Genomic DNA, 11,647 nt, shown 5'->3' with positions numbered 1-11,647 from the left:
GAGCAGAAAGGGGATGGGATAGGGGGTTTGTGGTGACAGGGGAGGATGGGAGGGAGAGGGAACTGGGATTGACATGTAAAACAAGTTTGTTTCTAATTTAATAAAAAAATAAATATAAAAAAGAAAGTTGGTGCTCATCTTCCCTTCCTGTTGATATTCATTCAATGAAAACATTAAGAATTTTGCAAAACCAAAGGAATGGGGACAGAAAAGACACTTCCTAATGGTAAAATCTGTCTCTGTTCATGGTATTGACACAAAACAACACTCACTTCAAAGGAAATAAGACATAGTTCATTCTAGAGCCAAATATGAGTGCCCATGTCCCAGAACCACAGATTTAGCTTACCTCAAATTTAATATTCCAACACAGAGTCAGTTTCATAAAATTTTTCATAGTAGCAGAACAAAGGGAAACATAAATCAAGACACTTTTCAAATACTTTGTTGGATACATCAGATAGGCAGTTATAGAAATACAGAGAGAATTCTTAAAAAGTTAAATGCTATCTGGAAGCATTCTCAGCCCTTTGGTGAAACTAGAGTTTGTTAACTTAATAAATCCCCAATGGGGTCAAGACCATGCTGAGGAAACCCACAAAAACAGCTGATCTGAGCAAGTGGGAGGTCATGGACCCCATTCTAACAACTGGGGAACCATTGACAACTGAAATAAGTCTCCTGAACATTGGTGTCATTTGAGGGCCTAGGCAGTCTATGGGACCTCTGGAAGTGGAACCAGTATTAATCCCTAGTGCACAAAGGGCTTTTGGGGGCCCATTCTCTAAGGTGGGATGCTCTCTCAGCCTAGATACAGGTGGGAGGGCCTCAGTCCTGCACCAAATGGCGTGATAGACTTTGATGATCCCCCATAGGGGAACCCACCCTTTCTGAGGAGTGATGGGGGGTGCGATGGGGGTCGGTGGGGAACATGGGAGGACAGGAGGGAGAAGGAACCGGGATTGGTATGTGAAATAAGATTCTTTTTCATTTAAATAAAGATTAATTAAAAATGAAAAAAATCCCAAAAGGGTTTTATCTGTAGTCACAGTGCAGAGTTGGACAAGGAATACCTATTAGGAGCTTAAAGATAGTCCAAGACAAATTGTGATTAGACTCTAGATCTCTAACATTCTAACTTTCTGCAGCAGTGATTCTAATTGGTCAGTCAGCTTTTGTAGACACAGCTTCTTTCCAGGACCTTTCATCCACAGTGGTTCATGGAAACTTGGGCACAACTCCCTTGGCAAATCAGGGCTGACCTGCCTATTGGTGAGAGTCAGGTATTGAATAACTTAGCATCATTGTGTTAGGATTGGTGGTAAATGGAGATCTAACATTTCTTTTATGAAATTGGTTATCCTTGTATTTGTGTGTAAATCTTTAGAACTGTAATCTCTTCTTGGTGAATTTTTCTTGTAATGAGTAATGTCTGTGCCTATCTCTTCTGATTAGTATTCATTTAAAGTTGATTTTGTCAGATTAAAACAGCTATGCCTTCTTTGCTTGGAATACCTTTTTCCATCCTTTTACTCTAAGGGCATCTGTCCCTGATGGTGATGTATATTTCTTGATGACAGCAGAAAACTGAATCCTCTTTTCTAGTACAATCTGTTAGTATGGGTCTTTTGGGGGGGATTGAGAGTCTTGTTATTGAGATTTATTATTGACTGTTGTTATTTTATTGTGGTAATTTTTATAGATTTTTTCGATTACCTGTCCTGGTATTATTTGTTCCTTGTGTCTTCTTAGGTATGATTAACCTTCTCTTCAGCTATCTCCAGTATCATTTATAGGGTCGACTAAGTGGATATACATCCTTAAATTTGCTTTTATCTTGAAACATATTGCTTCCTCCTTGAATTATGAGAGACGGTTTTCTGGGTACGGTAGTCTTGGCTAGTAAGTATGTCACCCAGAGCTTTCAAACCATCTGTCCAGGCCCTTGTGTCTTTCACCCCACTGAAAAGTCAGCTGTTATTCTAATAGGGCGGCCTCTATATGTGACTTGGTCTCTCTCCTGGGCAACTTTAAATCTCCTTTCTTTGTTCTGCACACTTAGTGTCTTGATTACTATATGTTATATGGGTACTCTTTACTGGTCCTGTATTTAATGTTCTGTATGTCTCTGGAACCTTGATAGACATCTTTCTTTAGCTTTGGAAATTTTTCCTCTATGTTGTTGTTAAAATTTTTTTCTGGGCCGGACTTTGGTGACACAAGCCTTTAATCCCAGCACTTGGGAGGCAGAGGCAGGCTCTGTGAGTTTGAGGCCAGCCTGGTCTACAGAGCAAGGGCCAGGATAGGCTCCAAAGCTACACAGAGAAACCCTGTTTTGAGAAAAAAAAATTTCTGTGCCTTTGACCTGGGTGGATTTATTCTCCTTCCTCTGTAACTACTAGATTTGGCATTCTCATTGTGTCTGGATTTTTTTGTTTGTTTTTTTTGACAGGGTTTCTCTGTGTAATAGCCCTGGCTGCCCTGGAACTCACTATTCGCCTGGGCATGTGTCTGGATTTTTCAAGTTTTCACATTTTCTTGGACTGAGCAGTCCAATTCTTCTACCTTGTCTTCAAGACCTAATATTCTCTCATCTACTTCATCCAAACTGTTGGTGAGGCTTTTTCTGAGCTTTTTATTTGGTTTCCTCCAGTTTTTCATTTTCTTATCTTTTTTTCAAAGATTCTATTTTTCTGTTAAATTCTACTTTCACATCCCAGTTGTTCTCTGCCCAAGTCCGGCTCCAAAGGGGTTCTTGTACCGCAGGAAGGATGTGTGAAGTCGGTGAAAAAAGGAGGAGTCTGAAAAAAGGAGTCTGACCACCGGTTGTCTTTCAAACTGATGGCCCCAACTAGCTCAGGCCATCTTCATTTACACAGTTTCAAAGTATTTCTCTTCAATCATTTTCCAAGAATCATTAACATTTTAGCTTCTCTTCTCTCCCACCCCCTCGACATCATTGACCTTTACCCCATATCATCATATAGCAAGCCAAACGTTTTATGTCTGTCTAGGCACATCTTGTTCATTTTGTGCCTTAGCCCGCAGCAAACATGTGGTTACAAAGTGAGAAATTTGAGCCCAGTGATTACTTCTTAACAATATGAAATAAGCTAAATATATGGTGATGCCTAGAGTATCATTTTCAGGTGTATACCAGTTCTGAGAAATCTGTATATCAACTTTATTATATGGATGGCAGTTATAGTCCTATTCTTTATAAATTCTCAAAATAATGATTTATACCTAACTCTTTGGCTATCGAGACCAAGTTTCCTTGTTCTTCCTGGGAATTTCTAAATGTACTTCTTTAAGAGGAACTAGGAGTTTGAGATTGCTTTATTGATACTTTGATATTGGAAAAGTATCTGAGTGTTCACATCCTGGTGCCAGAGAAATGTCTGACCTTTCATGTCCTATCTCTTTTTTAGAGAAGCATGAAGCCTATGAGTTGCCCAAGGTCAGCACAGGAGTTTGCAGTATTGTATCCATAGGTCCTTGCCAAATGGATGGGATTCTCCAAAGAGCCTTGCTGTCTAAGGAGCTCCATTTGTAGCACACCTATGTACCGCCCTCAAGGGTGACAGCATGACTTCCTCTAGTTCTCATTGTTTCATTCAACTGTTTGCATGACCACAGTCTTCATTTAGACATTTTCCCATGTCCTCTTTGAGCTCCTTGAGCATACTTATAATTGCTATTTTTAAGTTCTTGTCTTCTGTAAGTTCTTTTCTCCGGGAATATTAAAGTGGGTGATGTTGATTTGGGGAGGGGCACGTTGTCTTGGTTGTTCTTGATTGTGATTTTGTAGCAGGGTGTAAGCATCTGGAGTTAGAGTATTTGTGGTGTTGTTTGGCTCAGAGATATGGAGATTGCCTTAGTTGGGTAGGTGTTTGGATCTTCATTTGCTGTTCCGTCAGTCTTGTCAGATTGTAGACCAACTATATGATACCTGTTTGCAGTCTTGAGGCCACCTTAGGTTCCAGGTTCACACTTCTCCGGGTTAGGACAGCTGATAGGCAGGTAGACAAGTAGGGAGAAGACAGCTTTGAATGTCTCTTATCTGGAATTCTGGGTTGGTTTCCATGCAGTCCCAGAGCATAGCAGTGGATGAGATGCCTGATAGGTGAGGGTGATGAGCAGAGGGAACTGAAGCTTCTAAGTAGGACCTAGCAGTGGGTGGGGTGACTGACAGTGGGAAGGGGATGATGAAACAGGCTCTGGAATTCCCTACCTGGTTGACTCCTGGATCAGTCTCTGAGCAGTTCCCAGATCTTACCATGCCCTTTTAAAGACTCCTATTTACCCTTCACCCTTTGTTAGGCTCCTTAATTACTAGGTCTTGTTTTCCAACTATTAACAGACCTTAGTATTAACCAATATAACAATATACCGGGCTGCAGCATCTCATTATTTCTAACCACAATCTTCATGGCAATGTCTATTCAGGGAGAGGCCCCCTTCATGCACAATCAAGCTGAATCTATGTGAACAGACTAAGAAACCTCAATTAAACATCCTTTGCCACTCCAAGTCTAACCTACTTACACCTTGACCTCAAGATCTCTATTGTAGACTTAGGATCTTGGCAAATGAGATTTCTCAAATCTGGAAACAGGTGTGCCAACCTCTCAAAAGTCTTTCACTGGCACCTTAACTTATCCAAAGTTCGTGTTCCTTGAAAGATCTCTGTTGTAAAATAGAATATTTGTTTAACTATTTAAAGATGCATTGTACTTGTTTTTCCTTTCCTAAGGCACTTGATTGGTCTAATAAAAAGCTGAGTGGCCAATAGCTAGGCAGTAAAGGGATAGGTGAGTTTGGTGGGCAAAGAGAATAAGTAGGAGGAGGAATCTAGATTCAGGAGGAGAGAACAATGGAGAAAGAGAGGGATATGTCTAGGATCAGCCAGCCAGCCAATAGGCAGACAAACACAGAAGAAGCGGGAAAGCAGGATGTACAGGATGAAAGAAATGTAAAACCCCAAGGCAAAACATAGATGAAGAGAAACAGGTTAAGATGTAAGAGCTAGTGGGATGAGCATAAAATAAGACTGAGCATTCATAACTGATAATAAGTCTCTATGTCATGATTTGGGGTGGCTGTCAGTCCAAGAAAGTCTACTACAGGTCACAACTTTTGAGCTCAATATAATAATCAAAATATAAACAAATACAAAAAGCCTAGAGATTTATCTTCATGAGATCTAAGCTGAGATCCCACACGAAACCTGTTTACCTGGGCTCAAGCTCCTTCTATACATGCCCCTTTTGTTGTTGTTAATGATTTTCTTTTAATTTTTGTCAGTTTTATAGATGTATGCAAAGTATCATAGTCATATCTATCTTTGTTATCTTCTCTTAGCCACCTTTCATGCCTGCTGAACCCATCTTTTTCCAAATAGCCCCCTCCTACTTCCATGCCTTTGTGTCTGTGCATGTTACATAAGTAGCCACAGCTATAGTATTTCATGATTGCAATGGCTGTATCTGGAAGACAGTGGTTTATAGGTCTCCTACCCATTTCAAGCTCTTTTCTTCTTCCTGACCCCATTTTTGTGATGTCCTCTGAGCCTTGGAGGGAATATTAAAGATATTGTGCTTAGAGTTGAGGACTCAATAGTCACCCATTCTTAGCACTTTAACTTGTTATGAGTCTCTGCATTTACCTTTACTCTTTGCAAATAGAAACTTCTTTGATTAACACTGAAAGCAGCACTAGTTTATTACTGCATATCCATTGAGCAAAATATCAGTAAATTCCCCCTCCACCCCCAATCCTCCATCCCCTACCCCAACCCCTGGGACTTAGGACCTCCCAGGTTTAAGCATTGGACCAAATTTACAGTACTAGGCACAGAGCTCAAGTTGTAGAAAATCAAACTGAAGTCTCATTATAGGGTTGGCTGAATTACAGCAAAAATTCAATTCCTAACCTCAGAGGGTATCCACAGTAAGGACACTAACTGGTAAATATGGGACCCTGTAACACAGGATGGGTTGAACTCTATCGAGGCTGAGAACTTTGAATCCTCACCTCAGACTATCAAGGGTTTAATCTCACTCAAGGAGCTAATCTCTCCACCCTCAGGAGAAGACATCCTCCCAAGCTTCACAGCAGTGGTGCATACCTTTAGTCCCAGCACTCTGGAAGCAGAGGCAGGAAGGTCTCTGTAAATTCAAAGCTAGCCTGGACTACAGAGTGAGTTCCAGAACAGTCAGGACTATAAGAGAAATCCTGTCTCAACAAACCAATAATAATAGTCAGAAGATGTCCTTTCACCTCCATCCCCTGAAATATTGTCTTTCCCACCTTTGACTGAGGAAATTAATACTCCATTATCTGCTAAACCAGCAATGGCTTTCCCTACAGGAAATTCCAGGCAAGACAATACTGATGTCCCTCAGGGACCACCAATAGTTGCCTCTAGACCAAACTAGAAAAAAGACTAAACAGGATCCTAGAAACAAGATAGAATGAAGTCAATGAGGTGCACTCTGCTACTAGAGAGCTTAATGAGCTTGCTAATTCATTGGAGCAGAAGTCTGAGGAATATGTGTGGGAATAGATTTTAAGGGTGTAATATAGTGAAAGGAAAGTAAAACTGGACCAGGATGAGTTTATAGAGAGGAGATTCTAGATTTAAGCTTTCACAGTTAAAAAGGGCCAAACGTTTGTTTGAGTGGTTGGCTGAAGCATTTGTCAAAAGATGGCCAACTGAAAATGAGTTGAAGATGACTGATATCCCCTGACTTAATGTTGATGAAGGGGTTTTCAGACTCCTGGAAATTGCAGTGCTAGAGTGGGTATGCTACCTCTCCATGATGGGAAGGCCCAGAAGACATGCCCTTCACTAAACCTACAAGATACAAAATGGTTAGGGAGACATCAATAGAGCTGAAAAGCCTTATTGTCCACTTTTCCTTGTGCCAGACCTTAGGGTCAGAGCTGCTGCTGCTCAACTGGATGAATTAAATGCAATGGGTTCAATTGGGCCAGCTGGCAGCACTGAATTGCCAAAGGCAAGGTGATTGATTGTAGTTTTTGTAATGGGCAGCATAGACAAAACAATGTTCACAATGGCCTAACCTGTAATGGTCAGCACAGGCAAAGTGACTTTTATGGTGGCATTACTCATACGAACCTTGGGTGCTAGCTAATCAGTCATAGTGTTTCCAGGCATGAAATAAACAAGAAGCCTACTGTATTTTTGTTTGACCTGCATAAGCAGAAAATTCTCAAACAAAAGAAAGAATGTCTACATTGGATTGTGACTAAAGAAAAGACAGAGACACAACATAGAGTTGGGAGGGCATTCCAGTAAAGACTTATTCTTCAACTTTCTAATGTATCCAGACCAAAAAGGTGTAAAGGCAAAAGGCTTCTTTACCATGATACAAGGAACAAACAGACTTAATTCCTTAATGCTCCAGACATTCAGTAACCAGACCTTAGACAAAATCTCTCATTATCTGACCTTGAGGGTTAAGAGTAATCACACCTTAGACTAAGTCTCTTGTTTTCTAGGTAAGACATCCACACCTTAGACCAAACATCCTTCAGAAGCCACACCTGAAACTTTTAGGTCTTATGACTTTGACATAGGAAGAGTAAGGACAGTTTTGAACTCTCTGACCTTAAGTCAAGATGAAGCAGAGCCATTTCTGTGGGCCCCAACATGTTTCCCACAAAATACCACACTGGTCCACTATGTTGACTACATTATACTGATTGGACCAAGGGAGCAGCAAGTAGCAGCCACTTTGGATTTGTTAGTAATGCATATACACATTAAAGGATGGAAAATAAATCCAGGCAAACTTCAAGGACCTTAGTGAAATTCTTAGGAGTCCAGGGGGTTAGGCATGCAGAGATATTCCTTCTAACGTCAGTTTATAACACCTAGCTCTTCCACCACGAAGAAAGAATCACAGTGTTTTGGGGGCCTATTCAGATTCAGGAGACAGCACAGCCTTCACATGGATGTTTTACTCTGCCCCATATACCAAGTGACTTGGAAAACTGCCAGCTTTGGAACAGGAAAAGTATCAACATGTTCAGGCTCCTGTGCAGGTTTCTGTACCACTTGGAAGATATGATCCAACAGACTGGATGGCACATGGGTGTCAGTGACAGACAGAGGTGCTACTAGGAACCCTAGTAGAAGGCTCTATAGGTGAAATCACAAGAGACACCTTTAGGCTTTTTGAGCAAGCTTTAACCATCATCTGTAGACAACTGTTCTCCCTTTGAGAGCCATCTCTTGGCCTACATTTGGGCCTTAGTGGAAACTGAACATTTGGCAATGGACCATCAAATTACCATGTAACCAGCTGCCCATCATGAACTGGGTGTTGCCTAATCTACCAAGTCATAAAGTAGAATGTGCATGGTAGCAATCTATTATCAAATGGAAGTGGTATATATGTGGTTGAGCTGAGCAGGTCCTGAAGGCAGAAGCAAGATACATGAAGAAGTTACACAAACGCCTATCGTTTCTACTTCCATTATAAAGCAGTCTATTGCCAAGCATGCACCTACAGCCTCATGGGGTGTGACTGGTTTACTAATGGTTCTTCAAGTTTTGCAGATATCACCCAGCAGTGCATCACTGTCCCATTACACCCCTTCTGGGCCAATCCTAAAAGACTCCAACAAAGGAAAACCTTCACAGTGGGCAGAACTTCAGGCAGTGCACTACATTTTGTTTGGAAGGAGAAATGGCCAGAATGTGGTTGTTTATTGGTTTATGGGTTGATGGTCATGAATTTGGAAAGAGCATGGTAGATGCCTGGGGAAGAAGTATGTGGATACATGTCTCCAAATAGGTAAAGGATGTGAAGATACCTGTGTCCCATGTAAATTCTCATCAAAAGGAAACTTCAGCTGAGAAGTTCAATAATCAAGTAGATAGGGTGACGTGTTCTATTGACAGTCAGCCTCTTTCCTCAGCCAATGGGCCCATGAAGAAAGAGGCATGGTGGCAGAGATGGGGGTTATACATGATTTTCACAATGTTCTTCTCACCACTTGCTGATGAGTGCCAGATGTGCCAACAACAGAGACCAACACTGAGCCCCAGATATGGCACGATTCCCTAGGTGACCAGCCAGCGACCTGGTGGCAGGTTGACTACATTGGACTATTTCCTCTGTGGAAATGACAGATTTTGTCTTTACTGGAGTAGATACTTATTCTGGTTGTGGATTTGCCTTTCCTGCACACATTGCTTTGGCCAAAACCATCAAGGACTTACAGGATGTCCGATCCACCGACATGATATTCTACACACTATCCCTTCTGACCAAGGAACTCACTTCACAGCCAGAGAAGAATGATGGTGGACCCTCAATCACGGAACCTAATGGCCTTAGCATGTTCCTGACCATTCTGAAGCAGCTGACAGGAAGACAGAATGGCCTTCTGAAGACAGTGCAAATTGGGTGGCAGCAGCCTGAATGGCTGCAAGGTTCTCCAGAAAGCAGTATATGCTCTGAATCAGTATCCAATATATGGTACAATTTATTTGATAGCCAGGATCCACCAGTCCAGTAATCAATGGATGGGAAAGGGAATAGTTCCATTCACTATCTCCCCTGTAATCCACTAGAAAAACTTTTTCTTCCTATTCCCACCACCTGAAATTCTACTGGCCTAGAAGTTTCAGTTCCAGAGCAGGGAGAGCTCCTTCCAGGAGCCACACAAACATTCCATTGAACTGGAAGCTCAGACTTTCTCCCCTTGGTAACTTTGGGCTTCTGATGCCCTTAGGCCAACAGTGTAGGAGAGGAATAACAGTGTTATTTGCTTCTCCAAAATTGAGGTAAGAGATATTATGTGCAGATCCTTTAGTTTGTCTCTTAGTGCTACCATGGCCTGTGATTAAAGTAAATGGGAAACTGCAACAGCCCTAACTTAGAGAGAATGACAAAGGGCACAGACCTTTCAGGAAAGAAGGTACAAGTCACTCCTGTGGGAAAAGAACCAAGACATGCTGAGGTGCTTGCCAAGGGTAGGGGAACTACAGAATGGGTAGTAGAGGAAGGTAGTTATAAATACCAGCTAAGGTCACTTGAACAGCTAAAGAAAAGAGGATGATAATTGACATGAATGCTTCTGTTGTATTTTGTTAAGAATGTATTAGAACAATCTTTTTTTCTTTCCTCAATTCCTTCATCAATTAAGAGATATCAATGGTTATCATAATTATTTTTTTAATGGGGGGAGTTTCGAGACAGGGTTTCTCTGTGGCTTTGGAGGCTATACTGGAACTAGCTCTTGTAGAGAAGGCTGGTCTCAAACTCACAGGGATCCACCTGCCTCTGCCTCCCAAATCCTGGGATTAAAGTCATGTGCCACCCCCACCCGGTGTCATCTTTAAGTTTGAGATACTAAAAGAATGTCCCTCAGGGGACAGTGCCACATATTCTAAACTTATAAAGCATTTGCACTTGTGTGAGGGGTAGTTATACTATGTTAGGCATAGTTATAGCCTGGTTAAGTATGCACCATGTTTGCAATTGTATGTGGAATAGTTATTGTTCTGGTGGAAGCTTCACCCCAGCTCCTAGCATCCATATACCCAAAGAGTCTGGAATGTTCTGGTGGAAGTTCCATCCTGAGCCTCCTCCCCTATCTTTCTCCAAACCCTGCCGCATCTCAGAAAGCTGGCAAAATGATGACCCCTTCCCCAGAGATACTTAAGACAACTCACACAGGGTATTTAAACTGTCCTCTAGAAAACAGAAGTGGTTTTTCTGGTCTCTCTGTCTAGAAGTGTTGTATCCATTAAACGTGGGCTTTTTCTAACTCGGTTTGATTTTTTTTTTCTGATTTGGATTGTTGAGTCAGTCGAGAGGCTTATCAGGGTGCAGAAACTTTTCGGTTACATTTAGTCATTACTATGACCTGGTGATTGCTTTCTCCCCTCCCCCCTTTGTTTTCATTTGGAAATTAATTGACAAAGGGTGGGTTTTTGACGGCTCTTCTTGGTCATCAACTTGACTACACTTAAAACCCAGAAACGGGCAGGGCAGGGGAGGCGGGGAGGAGGGTTCTGTTTAATTTGAAGTGGGAAAGTATACTTCTAATTCGGATCTTTGAAGTAGAAAGGCACACCCTTAGTCCAGATCTTTAGCCAAGATCACATCTGGGCCTCACATTCTGCTGGCAGCCTCTGTAAGGACACAGAAGAAGGAAGCTTTTGCTATTCTCCTGCTTGCTCTCACCTTGCTAGCAATTCCACTCCTTCACTGGCATTTGTTTTGGATTCCAGCATATACTGTAGACCATCCGAGAATACCCGGTTTTGTGAACTGAGCAACTACTGGATTCTTAAACTTTCTGTTCATAGCCTGCAATTGTTGGATTAGCTGTGAATTATTCTAATAATCCCCTTCCTTAAATAGAGTCTTTCTATAAATTCTGTTAGTCTAGAAAACCCTGGCCAATACAGGAAGCCAAGTAGCATTTTTCTTTTCCTTGACGTTGCGCCAGAGATCAAGCGCTCTATCCCAGTCAGAGGCTAGGGAGTTAAGACTCCCTGGCTGGCAGACAGGTAGGGGGTGGGGCCCGATAGGGAGGTAATTAAGGCAGTGAATTTCCAACACAGCAGGCTTCTTCCTCACCCTCTGGACTTGAGAAAAAC

The sequence above is a fragment of the Mesocricetus auratus genome, unplaced genomic scaffold, assembly GCF_017639785.1.
Source record: "Mesocricetus auratus isolate SY011 unplaced genomic scaffold, BCM_Maur_2.0 Super-Scaffold_15014, whole genome shotgun sequence".
In the NCBI taxonomy this organism is placed as follows: Eukaryota; Metazoa; Chordata; class Mammalia; order Rodentia; family Cricetidae; genus Mesocricetus; species Mesocricetus auratus.
The sequence above is the reverse complement of the archived record's forward strand: the minus strand, read 5'-3'. Positions refer to the sequence as shown.